The following is a 15,750-nucleotide window of genomic DNA, read 5'->3' on the forward strand; positions in this document are numbered from 1 at the left end:
GCGCAGCAGCAAGACGTCGACGTCGCTCATCTTCAAAGGTGGCGGCATGGTGAATGTGGGTTCGCCAGCTGCTTCTGTCAGAGGCAGCGAGTTCTAGTTGCTTTGGTGTAATGCCAGCCCACTTCAAGTTGGACTTTAGCTGATCCTTGAATCTTTTCTTTGGTCGACCTTGTTTCCTGAGTCCAGCTGACAGTTCACCATAGAATACCTGTCTTGGTATTCGCTGTGGGTCCATGCGGATGACGTGTCCAGACCATCGTAGCTGGGTTTGGAGGACCAGGACTTCGATGCTGGTGGAGTTGGCTCTGTCGAGGACTTCCTGGTTGGTGATTCGGTCCTGCCATCGGATCCTCATGATTGACCGGAGGGAGTGTTGGTGGAATTGCTCCAGCTGTTTCATGTGCTTCCAGTACAGTGTCCATGTCTCACAGCCTTACAGGAGTGAGCTGAGGACCGCTGCGTTGTACACTTTGAGCTTCGTTGCAGTGCTTACACCGCTGTGTTGGAGGACTTTGCAGCACAGCCATCTGAGTGCCTGGCTGGCCTTTTGGATCCTGGCATTGATCTCGTGGTCTAGGGACCCGTCGTTGGCGATGGTGCTGCCCAGGTACTTGAAAGTGTTGATGTTAGAAAGCTGCATGCCGTTGATTGTAATGCATGGCTGGTTCGTTGGCCTCCCTGGTGCAGGTTGGAACAGCACCTCTGTTTTGCTGAGGCTGATAGTCAGGCCAAACAGTTTTGTTGCTGTAGAGAACCTGTCCACAATGGTTTAGAGATGATTTTCTTGGTGGGCCATGAGAGCACAGTCATCTGCAAAGAGAGCTTCCAGGATGAGTCTCTCCATTGTCTTTGTTTTCGCAGTCAGGCAGCGAAGGATGAATAGTGAGCCATCCAGTTGGTATTTGATGTAGACGCCCAGGTCTAGATCCATCACAGCATGTCGTAATACTTGGGTGAAAAATAGGTTGAATAGTACCGGAGCGAGGACACAGCCTTGTTTCACGTCATTGGATCGGAAGTCTCTCCACCAGATAGGACTTCCCCTGTCATGTCGACATGAAAGAGCTGGATCACTTTGACAAATTTTGCTGGGCAGCCGAGCTTGCTAAGGATCACCCACAATGTGTCCCTGTTCACTGTGTCAAACGCCTTCGTCAGGTCTATGAAGACAATGTAGAGACTCAGGTTCTGCTCAAGGCATTTTTCCTGCATTTGCCTCACTGTGAAGAACATGTTTTGGTTGGAAGCCACATTGTGATTCAGGCAGGTTCTGCTCTGAAACAGATGGCAGGAGTCTGTTGAGTATAACACGGGCGAGGATCTTTCCAGCAGTGGAGAGTAGTGAGATGCCTCTGTAGTTGTCACTGGCTGCTTGTGAGCCTTGGTTCTTGTATAGGGCTACGATGGAGGCATCTCTGAGTTCTGGGGGCATGTCTTCCTCTTCCCATATGCTGGTCAGCACTATGTGGAATGCCTGAAGCGCCTTTCCCTTTAAGGCCTTGTACACCTCGGTTGGGATCCCATCTTTACCGGGTGCCTTGCCTGTACTGATTTGTTTGATGGCTTTTTGGACTTCCTCTATTGAAGGAGGGACATCAAGTTGTTCAATGGTACGGTTTTGGGGGATCTGGTCAAGGGGACTTTGGTCGACTGAAGAGGGTCAGTTGAGAAGCTGACTGAAGTGTTCTTTCCACCTGTTGCTGATGCCTTTTTTATCTTTTATGAGAGTGTCACCGTCAGAGGATAGCAAGGGAGTGGTGGTGGGTTTTAATGGCCCATAGACAGTCTTGAGGGCACTGAAAAATTGTTTGTAGTTTTTCATATCAGCAAACCACTGGATTTCTTCTGCCTTTTTCCCCCACCATCAGTCTTGCATCTTCCTGATCTCACACTGTGCTCATTTCTCAGGAACCCCATTTTTTCAAAAATAGCCTCTCGACAGGGGACATCTCTCTCCTTTTACCTCACCAGCAGCCATATTGCTTCTCTTCAACTCCTCACTTCCCTGTTACAAAACCTTCCGTGTCCCCTGTTCCTTAATCCCACCCATTTTCTCAATATATATTACACTGGGGTGGCTTTTGTTCAGGCCTCCATCACTGTGGGATGGGGGAGCTCATCATACTGCTGACAGTAATAATGTGCACCATCCTCAGCCTCCACACTGCTGATTGTGAGAGTAAATTCTGTCCCAGACCCACTGCCACTGAAGCGCAAAGGGACCCCAGATGCTAGCTCACCAGCATCATCAATAAGAAGTTTGTGAGGTTTTCCTGGAGGCTGCTGGTACCAGGCTAAAATTCTGCTAATGTCCTGGCTGGCCCTGCAGCTGATGTTCACTCTCTCCCAGAGCCACAGACAGGGAGGCTGGAGTCTGGGTCATCACAATGGCTGTCCTGGACTTTGGGGTGGGAAGAAGAAAGCAGAAAAAGCAGATTCAGGTAAGAAACCACATTCAGGTGCCATGAATTCCCCAATGAGTTCCCTCCTCTCACACCATCTGTTTTGTGCCTCAGTCTGACATGTCATCCCCACTGGCTGTAGAGAACATCTCCTTCTGCCTCCCTCATAGGATTTATAGTTCTGGAACTTTTTACAGGGAGCAAAATAGACATTGAAAGAGTTCATAGAACACCCTCTACCCTAAACACCCAAAAAACAACTCCCAGAAATGTAACTGTAAAAATTTTCAAGGGTTACTGTATTTTTTGTTTTGTTTTGTTTTTAGAAGGATTTTGAGGCTCCTATGCACAATTAGCCATTTTCATGGATGTTTTTTCTTCCCTCTTTAGTCAGAAATCTGAGTGAGCTGGGCAGGTTTTCTGTGTATGGAGTTAAGGAGCAAGGATTTTGCCTGAGGCAAGCTCTCAAATCTCCTCATCCTTTGCAACTCTTCTCTGTACTACCTTTCCAGGGGCGTTCAAGGTCTGCTCTCTCCTGCCTGCCTAGGTTTCTGGTCTAGCTGCTTTCAGGGTTAGGTCCCCAGCGGTCCTAGTCAGCTCCCAAGGACCTAGAAGTGCCCCTTGTTCGCTCTAGAGGTGCTCCTCACTTACTCCCTGGTTCTGGTGGGCGCTCTGGCTCCAAGCACCTAAGGTCTGAGCTCCCTCAGGCGCTGGGGTTTCCTACCTAGCTGTTTTCAGGGGTAGGTCCTCGGTGGTCCTAGTCAGCTCCCAAGGACCTAGAGGTTCCCCTTGCTCACTCTAGAGGTGCCCCTTGCTCGCTCATTCTGGCCTGCGCTGGCTCTGACTCTGACTCTGGTTCCATAGGTGGGGTGGGGGATGATATCTACTAAAAAGTAGAAACTTTTACTTTACAGGGACTCCCGTGAGTCATTAGATCCTGTTCCTTGCTGCAACACAAAAATGAAAGTAAATGTCTTGGGATCTGAGTCACCCAACATTAGTAAATCAAAGTCAGTGGCTCAAGAAACAAAATCTAACATTGTCACTCCTTCAGAAAAACCTAGTTTAGACCCAACCCCATCCCTACAGCTTAATCCTGCTCTTGCCTTACATCAAGTTACCATTCTGGGCAAGAAGCTAGAAGTTCCACCCCTGGATCTCACAGATTTTCCTCCCCCTCCTCCTGAAGCATTACCTCCAAACCATACAGTGGAAATAGAGAATGAGGAATCTTTATATCAACCACGATTCCCTTCCAAGCTGCTCTTGTATCCCCCACTCCCTCCTGACTCCTGGGATCCCCCCTGCAGGAAATTTCTCCCCTAGCCCTCCTGTCATCAATATCTCCATCTTCAATTTGGCCTTTGACACTGCCTTCCAATTGGCAGTTGTAATTGCTTTAATCGTGGCAAATCTGGGCATTTTCCCCATCAATGCTGATCTCCACAGTAAAAATTTCTTGGTCCTTCCCAAATTGTCCCCTATACTGGCAATATGATTAGACCCAAGACCCCATGTCCCTGATGTAATAGAGGCTTACATTGGGCCAAGCAGTACCAGTCCAAGACTGACATCCAGGGAAATCCAGTGTTGGGAAACATAACACAAGACTCACTCCACCATTCAGGCAGCAAGGAAAAAAGCAAGCAGAAGCAACCAGTAAAATGCTTCACTTTTCACAATTTTTAAAGAGACAGTACTTTGGAAAAAGCAAGATGGATTTTTTCATTGAAGTTTTAGACTGACATCCCATTAGAATTTTTTTTCTTTTCCTCTTCAAGATCTTAAGTAAACACCCTAATTTTTAAAAATTTTTTTTTAATTTTATTTGATCATTTCCAAGCATTATTCATTAAAGACATAGATCATTTTCTTTTCCTCCCCCCACCCCCCATAGCCGACGTGTAAATCCACTGGGCATTAGATGTTTTCTTGATTTGAACCCATTGCTATGTTGATAATATTTGCATTAGAGTGTTCATTTAGAGTCTCTCCTCTGTCATGTCCCCTCAACTGCTGTATTCAGGCAGTTGCTTTTCCTCGGTGTTTCCACTCCCACAGTTTATCCTCTGCTTATGAATAGTGTTTTTTTCTCCTAGATCCCTGCAAATTGTTCAGGGACATTACACCGCCACTAATGGAGAAGTCCATTACGTTCGATTATACCAGTGTATTAGTCTCTATGTACAATGTTCTCCTGGTTCTGCTCCTCTCGCTCTGCATCACTTCCTGGAGGTTGTTCCAGTCTCCATGGAACTCCTCCACTTTATTATTCCTTTTAGCACAATAGTATTCCATCACCAACATATACCACAATTTGCTCAGCCATTCCCCAATTGATGGGCATCCCCTTGTTTTCCAGTTTTTGGCCACCACAAATAGTGCAGCTATGAATATTCTTGTACAAGTCTTTGTGTCCATTATCTCTTTGGGGTACAGACCCAGCAGTGCTATGGCTGGATCAAAGGGTAGATATTCTTTTGTCGCCCTTTGGGCATAGTTCCAAATTGCCCTCCAGAATGGTTGGATCAGTTCACAACTCCACCAGCAATGAATTAGTGTCCCTACTTTGCCACATCCCCTCCAGCATTCATTACTTTCCTTTGCTGTTATGTTAGCCAATCTGCTAGGTGTGAGGTGATACCTCAGAGTTGTTTTGATTTGCATCTCTCTGATTATAAGAGATTTAGAACACTTCTTCATGTGCTTGTTAATAGTTTTGATTTCTTTATCTGAGAACTGCCTATCCATTTCCCTTGCCCATTTATCAATTGGAGTATGGCTTGATTTTTTGTACAATTGATTTAGCTCTTTATAAATATGAGTAATTAAACCTTTGTCAGAGGTTTCTATGAATATTTTTTCCCAATTTGTTGTTTCCCTTCTGATTTTAGTTACATTGGTTTTGTTTGTACAAAAGCTTTTTAGTTTGATGTAGTCAAAATTATTTATTTTACATTTTGTGATTCTTTCTATGTCTTGCTTGGTTTTAAAGCCTTTCCCCTCCCAAAGGTCTGACATGTATACTATTCTGTGTTTACCCAATTTACTTATGGTTTCCTTCTTTATGTTTAAGTCACTCACCCATTTTGAATTTATCTTGGTGTAGGGTGTGAGGTGTTGATCTATTCCTAGTCTCTCCCACACTGTCTTCCAATTTTCCCAGCAGTTTTTATCGAATAGTGGATTTTTGTTCCAAAAGCTGGGATCTTTGGGTTTATCGTATACTGTCTTGCTGAGGTCGCTTTCCCCCAGACTATTCCACTGATCTTCCTTTCTGTTTCTTAGCCAGTACCAAATTGTTTTGATGACTGCTGCTTTGTAATATAGTTTAAGGTCAGGGACTGCAAGGCCCCCATCATATGTGTTTTTTTTTTCATTATTTCCCTGGATATCCTTGATCTTTTGTTCAACACCCTAATTTTTAAAAGCATGCTTCCCTTAGTTTGTTTTTAATGTTTGTTTTATGTGTCTTTATTGTGTCCTTGTTATGAGTCTTGTCTCAATATTTTCCTAATTGGTCATTCACAAAATATGTTTCAGAGTCCTCTATGGAGGGAGGTAATTAATTCTGGCCTCTAAACTTGACAGAGTATTCCATAAATCTTTTTCCTTATCTTGGATGGACCCTCTAAGAGAAGAAAAAAGATTAATTTGGGACACCCAAAGGGAAATTTTATCCCATAATTTGACTATTCTCTTAAATTTAATATTAAAGATTGATATATGTAACTTCAGAAAATTGCTAATGAATCTGACAATATACTTTGATACAGTGTAATTTTATGGTGTTTATTGTGTATCAACTAAAATTAATTCTGCACAATACCTAGTTAGAGAATTCTGTATCATCACTAGGATTGGTAAGGTATAATGTTTTCACTTAAGTGCAAAATTCAATTAAGCAAAGGTTATAGTGTTTTGTGGAGAACTTTCTCTAAGATTTAAATTTTGGATTTTATAATGAGATATTCTTTTATTACATGTACTGTTAAAAATAACAAGTGATTACATGTTAGCATTGGGATTTTAGGAGTTTAAATTTGGTAATCTGTTTATTTGAAGTTACACAGGTATTAAGAATTTGACAAAAGATGGACTTTTTAAACAGTATTATACTTGATTGAGATAGAAATTATTTTAAAAATATGTAACATATATTCAAATATAATTTGTTATAATGTCATAATGGGTGTACACAAAATGTATGAATTTTTACTGTGAAGAAAAATTTTATGCAAATTGTATATAATTAATTGGCTATGGAAATTCTACCAGTCCAGAAATTAAATAGGACTCGTTATTAGGTTATTAAATATAGGTAAGGAGTAGTCACCTCTCCTCTATTTAGAGTAAAAGAAGAGAAGCCAGATGAGGTGAGAGAAATAGTAAGTGGAAAAAGGTATGAGGTATGTTTGTTCAGAATATAAGAGAAAAATTTAATCAGTTATGATGAAATGTTTAGAGTTATAAAAAGGCAAAATGGGGTTTTATTCTGCTTTGAGCAGAAGTTTGAAAGGAAAACTGGAATATAAGGTGCCACTGGCAAGGTCCAGCCTTACTTGTAACTGCAGGGGTTCCGGACAGGTGGCGAATGATCAGTCAAAAAATTAACAACTGGAAGACAGTTTTATCATTATGGCCATGGGCCTGCTTTGCATCTGATAGCTGCTCCACCATTCCTAGGCCGGTGTTTGTTTTTATACCCATTTTCCTGGCACACGGATACATTACCTAATACACATGTTCAAAGAGAGATAATTAGAAAAGTGATACATTAACTTTTAACAAATCATTTGATTAACATTCTCTATTCCTATATTGTGATTACAGACAGAATAAAAGGTTGCACACAAGATAAGTGATTTTGTCACAGGTGTCTTAATTTTCTCATTACCCTGTGAGAAGTTTTTAGTTTACAAACAATCAAGGAAAATTACTTATTGCTTTTAATAAAATGGAATAATTAATCAACAGTTCTTAAAAGACAATTCAACAATTGTACCATTGAGGTTGAAAGGTACTGAGAACACAATTCAAATTTAGACTGATCATTTCTCAGGGTTCTTACTAGGTAGTTCCTGAGTTACTGGTTTGTGTAATCGAGTCACTGAGGCATATTGAAGCTTGATGTACTTGTGCTTATTGTATGGGCCTCTATGATTGATTTATGTGTTGGATTCATGAGAATAGGTTTCTGTGAGTGGGAAAGTTTTGAGCTTGGCCTGTAGCTGTGGTTTTGCTGGGGATTATGTACCTAAGTAAAAGTTAACCCGTGATAGTCTTTTGCAGTTGAATTTGAGGGTCTGATCTTTTGGTGATGTTTTGGAGAATTAGGGTACAGGTATTTTGCTCTTGCATTATTCCTTCTGAGCTTAGGGGGAATAATAGTCATGTTAATTCCATAGGTAAGGGACATTGATGAGAGAGGTCATGCAAGGGGGGACTGAGTGGGCAGTCACATCTTGCCAAGGGCCACTCTGTGGCCTCCTTCGCAACCACACATGACTCTGTCAAGGTGTTGTGGCCTGATGGCTCCCAGCAATAAGGGAACACTGCCGAGGGATTTTAATCAACATCAATTTGGCAATTTTTAATTATTATCCATTTGAAGTGATTTATTAGTAAGGTTTTAAATTCATGTAAATTTTATAAGTATTATAACTTAAAGAGTTAAATTAGAAAGAAAGGGATATTTTTCCCCTCAGCAATATACTTTTATTGGCAGTGAAGCCAACCTTTCAGATAAGAACTGCTGAGGCCTTGGAACTTTTTGTAAAAGTAATTTAACCCCTTCCTCACATATAGGATGAAGAATAAAGTGTTTACTATTATTTTACATTGATATTTAGGGACTAATACAGCAAAACATTTAAAAGTTATCAGCTGCCTCACCTAAACTTTAGAGCTATAACTTGAAAACCCTGAAATGTTAGTTGTCAACTGGAATAAATTTTGATTGGGTAATAAGATATATTACAACTAAGGTTTAAGAGTAAGAACATGCTTCTTTTATACTCATAACAATTGATATGTTAGAGTAAGTTAAACTAAATTAGTAATGCAATGGTTAACTGTTTTGGATGCTAATGTGAATATATCAGAAATGAAATATTTATGGTTCAGATGGTTAGGATGAATTTTTTGGGACAATATCTAGATTGCTTTTTTTTATATGTCAAATTTCAGTCTTTTCTGTAAACATTTCCGTGTCGACCTTAATACATCCTTGATATAAATTTTGGATTACATTTTGAAAAGTTAAGTATATTAACCCTCTAAGGAAATTGTTTGTTAAGCAAGAATTGACAGAAAGTGAACTTGACTCACTCAGAGCCCCTGTTCCCCCTCCCTTCTTTCTTCTCACAGCAGCAGTTAAGTCAATAAACACTAGCTAACAAGCAGAAGCAGATCTTTTGATTACAAATAATTTCATTAGCTATTGGAAAAAATATTCTATTATCTACCTTTATGTATATGAATCCACATATATATATTTTTGAAAACAAAATCTCTATGATTTTAAAATACTACTATTGAAGAGTTGATTTTTTTTTAGAGTAAACCTGTCTTGTCACACCCCTCCCTTCTCCTGCTGCATCGAGGAGGATTCTTAGAGAGCACTAAAAAATACTATCATAAGTAGGGTCCTACTAACTTTAAATAGACTTTAAGATAGGATAGGATAGTTTTTCTCCACTATAGTGATGTGCACATAAATAATGACTCTATGCAGCAAAGTGAGTAAGAGTAGCTTACATTTATATAAAGTAAATATTTTAGCAATTGCTAGGTTATGTGAACATGCAAGAAAGTTGTTTTCAAATTTTGATTTGATTGGAATTGGAGTATTATAGATTATGGGTAGAATTTTTTGTCCTTTAAGAAGAAAGTAACCACATCTATTATACTTTGCTTTTATTGATATTTGCTGTTTAGTCTGTGCATATATATTTTTAAACAAGATCTTTCCCCCTGAGATTCTGATTGGCCTACAATTAAATGTCACAAGTATAATTTAGCTATTTACTAAGGAATTATAATCTAAAATTTTAACATAAAGGTTAGGACCTCAGGAATTTTTATATCTCCTGAAGTAGAAGAATTTATTTTACAATATGTTAGCTTTACAAAAAATGTTTACATCATCCGTTATCCTTCATTTGGATGTTCCTTCTTCATTCACGTATCTGTGGATACTTTTTCTAATCTAGTTTTTGCTTCTATTCATACTAGTGAAGCAGAAAAGTAATTTCTAACTTACTCTCTGCTTTTTCAGTTTATGAGCATTCCCCAAACTCTTAAAACAGACAATGGTCCAGCATACACATCCAATGCTCTTGCTAACTTCACAATTCAAAATAATTTTAAAGAAAGGAATCCCATATACTCCCCAGACAAAAGATCATTTGAAAAGATCTTTACTAATGCTTGGCAGCCTCCTGCCCCAGTCCTCTTTTGGGGAAGAGGATCTCTTTGTATTTTTCCTACAGCTGGTGACTGTCCCATCTGGATCCCAGAACAGCTTGTCTGACTTCACCATGACTCCAGTCCCCAGTCACTGCGATCACCTGCCTGAGGAACTAACAGAGCTGACCTACCAACAAGGGGACAGATCAAATACCTTGTTGCCGCAGCAGAGGCTACTTTACCACCAAAGCCCCTTGCAGAGAAACCAGTGGCCTTATTTATGGCTATCAGCTCTCTCCTTACTGTAACATCTGGATTAGGAGACTTACTAGACATAAATGCCTAATCTTCCCTTGGTGCAACCTATGACATGGGATTTCCCTTTTCCTCCTCCCTACACTAATCTTTTGTCTTATTATGTAAAACCATTAGTCTGAGTAGCCATGGCAGGATTGTTGAACTTCTCCGCCAAAGCCTATGACCCAATTATTTGTTTCTCCTTTAACCCCTATCCTGGATGTAACCCCTTTACTATCCTGCAATATATGCTTCAAAGTCCCTCCCTAAACTTCACCTTGTGGAAGTGAGAAATTGAGATGGTTTGTAGCAGGAGCTTGCAATAGCTTAGACTGGTGACCTGTCATTCAAACAAGAGCATTCTGATTTGGAATGTGACTGGGAGAAACAATTAGAGAAAGACCAACTGAATTCTGCACCTTTTGGCTTAGAAGACAGAAGAAGTCTGTTCTCTGGGTTTTGGGAGACTGAAGCCTGAAGGTGGTCTTTGGCTTTGAAGACAGAGGTAAGAAGGTCAAAGTCCACCTCTCTCTCTGATTAGCTCTGTTGTGATTCAGTGACTGAACTTCAGACCTGACAGACCATTTCTCAAATTGAACTATATTCCCCTATTCTTCAACCTAAGACTCATCCTAGTATTAGGGAAACCCCCAAACCCTCTTTCTATCCATTTCCTTATCCTCCCCTGTCTTCCCCAATAAACCCCTTGCTTAAGATAGAGAAGAGAAAGAGTATTTCATTTGAGACATCACAAATTCACCCTGAGTTGATTTAAAAGACCAACAGAAGAAGAAGGGTCAAGGGAGAGAAGAAGGGAGGCAGGGAAGGAGGAAGAAGATTAACAGCCTGATCTTCAGTTACCATTTACCATTCAAAGAATTCCCTTATTACAATTTGGCACCCAGACTGGCTGAATTCACAATTCCTGAAGACAAAGATGTTTAAGGAAGTGATCTGTGGAGTGGTAGTGTTGGCAGCTATTGCAGGCTATTGGATTTATAATATCCTGTATAGTACAATGACAAATATGATTGTTGATTCTGTGGAATATATAAGCAACACCACAATGTTCTTACTCAATATACCATTTCAAAAAGAAACCATTCTCTGGCAAATACTGACACAGATCTACATCATTTCCATGGCTGCAATACAAACTGTGACCTACCTTAAAAATATTTACAGATGTGTAATTCCTAAAACTACACCACAGATCATGGTACCAACTTGGAGACACTAATTAAGAACATGTTTGAGGAATTCCTGAAGGCAAAAGGGCTAGATCAAATAAAGGTTGGTCAGGCAGATAATGCACAAGGAGAAAGAAAGAAAGGAAAAGAAAGCAAAGTCTAGGGCACAGGGCAATGACAATGACAAAGACACCAAGGCAAATAATGAAGCTGAGAAAATCTTTTCACTTAAAGACATTTCCAAGATTTCTAATACAGCTGGTGTGTTGCACTCAAAAGTTCATAGGCAGTTTACTACTCAGGAATTAGATTCCATGAAAAAAAGGTTGCCAAAATTTATCAATGAGCCCTATAAAACACATAAGGAGCTAAAACATGCTTTCCGTATATTTGAAACCAGTTTTGAGGATGTGGAATTTCTTCTGGCAAAACTTTTTAGTCCCCATGAGCATTGCCAGTTCATTGGTAGGGCAAGGTCAGAAACTGCCCTGACAAGTTGGCCTACAGAGGAGCTATAACAATCCGAGATTTTGGTTGTTATATAAAGATTTTCCTTGAGAAGAAGGGAGCCTGAGGAAAATGGGGTGATAAATGAAGACTCAAAGACAAGTTAAAAGATATGGGGAGAGGTGCGATCTCCTTATAATGTCTTCCTTTTAGGATTAATTAAAGGAAAACATGAGAAATAAGAAAACACATGGAAGTAAGAATTCTTAGAAAGCATGTGGGTGACAGTGTGGCTAGGAAAAGTGGAGCCTCAGAACCTGGTGCTTTTACAACAATAGTAGGCACTGGGGCAACTAGGTCACTAGGAAAGATAAGAAAGAACTCCGAGGATGCAGGAATCAAGAGAGAGAATAGCACCCCTTACCCCAGCACTTATTGTGGATTGAGAGGTGATCAATGAATACGTAACATAGTATAGGTCTTAACATTGGTTGGATAGACAATGACAAGATTGGAGGAGGTGGAGATTCACCTGACATGTGCTTTTCAAAGGAATGTGGTTTGACCAGGTGATATCCAAGTGTTTGTGGCTTAGACTCAGAAATTCTCCTGCCCTTTGAACTGTCTATACATTGATCATTAACTGATCTAACCAAGTATCTAATACATCAACCATATTTCCCAGATGCCAACATGCCTGGTATGCTACAGGAGCAAAGGGAGGACTTTGATTTCTCTAATCCCATCAGTATGACTTATCTAAGGAAATGCAGGGAGGACTTGTTCCAAGCCATAAAAATGTGTTGCTCAAAACCAAATGCTTGAGGAAAATTTGATAGACTGGTGCAAAACAAAGGAGAACATCTAGCTTCATTTACTGATCGCCTTTCTAAGACAGATGAAGCTATAATGGTATAGAAACAAACACGGAAGAATCTGTAGCACACGTAAGGAGACAATTTCTGAAAGGACACACACCACATCTCAAAAATTTTTTCAAACATTATTTTCCTAAATATGATGCCATGAATTTGACTGAATTAAGAGATTCTGCATCATATATATGACAGTCACACAGATCAAAGTAGAAAGGTGGCAGATTTATAGCAAAAGTTGGAAGAATCACAGAAAAATTTAAGAGACAAAGAGATTGAAGAAATTAAGAAGTTGAATACTGTTAGAAAATACCCCAAAACTGTTTATCAGCCACGAAAAGTGCAGAGAGAGACCAGGCAAGGTTTTTTCTGCCATAAGACAGAACATCTGATCAAAGACTATTTTCTAAAAAAAGAAATTTGAGGTTAATAACAACAAAAACACAGAAGTAAAATATAATAAGAAGTCTACTTGTAATCACTGTTCACTGAAATCACATCAACAAGCAGCAGGTCTGCAGGAAATGATGGAAGCTATAAAGGCATGGACTAAGCCCAAATATGCAGACATGGTTAGGAGAGAATTATGAAGCCAGTACAATAAAATTTAAAAACAACAAATTAATCAAATACGTAGATGATCTACTCTTGGCTTCACCAGACAAGAAGCATGTCAGGAAGATAGTAAACATCTTCTTTAGGAATTGCACAAGATCTCAAAGGATAAGGTTCAGTGGTATCTCCCCAAAGTCTCTATGAGAGCTTGAGGGAAGGAATTTCCTTTTAGAATTTCAAACCAAGGTTTGAAATCTGCAGTGGTGACTTTTAAAAAAGGACAAACCCAGTTTATGTCTCCTAATAGTTTTTGAAAGTCATTTAAAGTTTTGAGATGCTCAGTTCTTAATTGCAAATTGTGGTCAGAAATTTGATTGACTTTTTCAATAGTATGGCCTAAGTATCAAATGGGAAGTTTGGTTTGAATTTTATGAGGACCTTTGCATCCTCTAGATATGACCAAGTTCTAAGTACTCCACAATGACTGCTTCAGCCAGCTTCATGTCCCTTGGAATAAATTGTCAACATCCACACATTCCACCATGGGAAGTCCTCACATGCTTGGGGTAGACACTCCCTAAATCACCATTAGGACTGAGGTCAGTCCATTACCCTCAACTTTGTTTAGTCTATGTGCCAAGACAGTCTTACAAGAATATTGGCTGCCCATTCTCCATCTTCTTGGAGATACAGGTCAGAGCTGGGTAAAAGTAGGCATGAAAGGAAGAAAGCAGCCATGAAAAGGGCTCAGCAAGCAAGGTCCCAGTTCCCTTGATGTCACCTGAGGTCATCAGCTTCTATTTGCCCAATTCTAATTTTTATGGACTGATTTTCTTCCATCACATTTTGAATCTCCTTTTCCATATGGTTATTTCTACTTTTCCCAGAACTCTTTTCTTCACTGGATTTTTGTGCCTCTTTTCCCATTTGAGCAATTCTGCTCTTCAAGCTGTAGATATCCATAAACCCTGGGCAGCAGACTAATCTGAAAGTAGAGGTCCCTATCATTTGATGTGCTGATGACAAATGCCTCTTGAGAAGATTCTGTAGGGTACCATTTATAAGGATGAATCTAGATTTGATGGAATTGTTTTAAAATAAATCATAATGTAGTAGCACTTCAATTCACACCTGTTTTCCTATGAGGATAATTATATTTGAACTTGTATGTGAGTGTAAAACTCAGTACCCCCTTTTATTATTATAATAGTATTAGCCTTAATGATCGTTTTTATAACAAAACCATTAGTTTTGAGTTCATAGTCAAATAATATAGTGTGCTTTAAAAAAATTACAAACATTAGCTAAGATAATTATAGCTTGGGCTACTATCAAATCTTGTTTACATCCTGACCTTAAGCCTGTAACCCAAGAGATTCCATAAATATTACCACACCCCTCTTGGGTGTATAACAAGATGGTCAGACAAAAAAGAATGATGGTCTTTTTTGTAGAAAAAGACAAAAATGCAGGAGGTGGAGGGATACTTTTGTTTTCACATATTATTTAATCAAAATGGCTGACTTCTACTATTCCACCATAATCATCAGCGAAAACACCAAGATCCTGAGTACTGCAAAATTATCACCCATAGTGATATTTTTTACACTTACCAGATTAATCACACTTGTGTCATCAAGATGCCCATATAAATGACTGTGTATCCATTCCATTTTCATTGTGACTATATATTTTGTGACTGTCATGAGATTTATTGTCATAAAAAAAGGCTATCTCCTAAGGCTCAGAGTCTCTGCTCTTGATTTCAGCAGAGTCCACCTTTATTGGGAGTCTGGACTCCTCCCAACACACCTATATACCTTGGAGTTCTATACTTGTGTGATAAATTTTAGTGACATTTGTAGCACATACCTTAATGCAACATAGGCTTAAGATTTAATATGTGAATGAGAGGTTTAGAAATTGTAAAAATAAGTATAATTGTATCCATTAAGTTACATTGGCCTCTGAATGCAATCAGTCCAGAGTGTCAAGATGATAGATGTGTGGTGATTTTCTATGTAAGATAATGCATTGATAATGCATTCAACTGAATAGAAATCATTGAAATGTCAATAATTTTATTTCATATTTGAAATCTACAATATAATTTTTTATCTTTTAATTTTGTTTTGTAGAAATTTGGGGGAAATTTTTATATAGGAAATTATGCTAATTACAAATTATTTCTACAGAGCAAAGGCATTATTAGATTATTCTATTACTAAATTAATTCCTCTTTGGATCTAGATGCCATGAACTGATGAATTAAGGCTTTAGAGAACAGTTAGAATTTTTTAAAAATGAAGTATTTAATTGGACATGTTGTAAGGCAAATGATAATTTCTTGTTTCCACTTTTAATCTTGGTTGCATTAGTTTTGTTTGTACACAGTTTTGAATTTAATATAATAAAAATTATGTACTATCCACCTTATATTATCTATTTCTTAGCCATAATTTCTTCCCTTATCAATAAATTGATCTGAAAGGTAAACTATTTTATGCTCCCTTAATTTGTTTATGGGATCACACTTTAGATCTAAATCATATGGCCATTTGGACCTAACCTTAG

The 15,750-nt window shown here is 39.0% G+C and overlaps 1 protein-coding gene across 4 annotated transcripts in view; it reads right to left on the reverse strand.

The window, feature by feature from the left end:
* LOC100619200 (zinc finger protein 883-like) overlaps window positions 1–15,750 on the reverse strand; it is a 108,516-nt gene that overhangs the window by 77,508 nt on the left and 15,258 nt on the right. The gene's annotated exons all lie outside the window — the stretch shown is intronic.

Source organism: Monodelphis domestica, chromosome 1 (genome assembly GCF_027887165.1).
Source record: "Monodelphis domestica isolate mMonDom1 chromosome 1, mMonDom1.pri, whole genome shotgun sequence".
In the NCBI taxonomy this organism is placed as follows: domain Eukaryota; kingdom Metazoa; phylum Chordata; class Mammalia; order Didelphimorphia; family Didelphidae; genus Monodelphis; species Monodelphis domestica.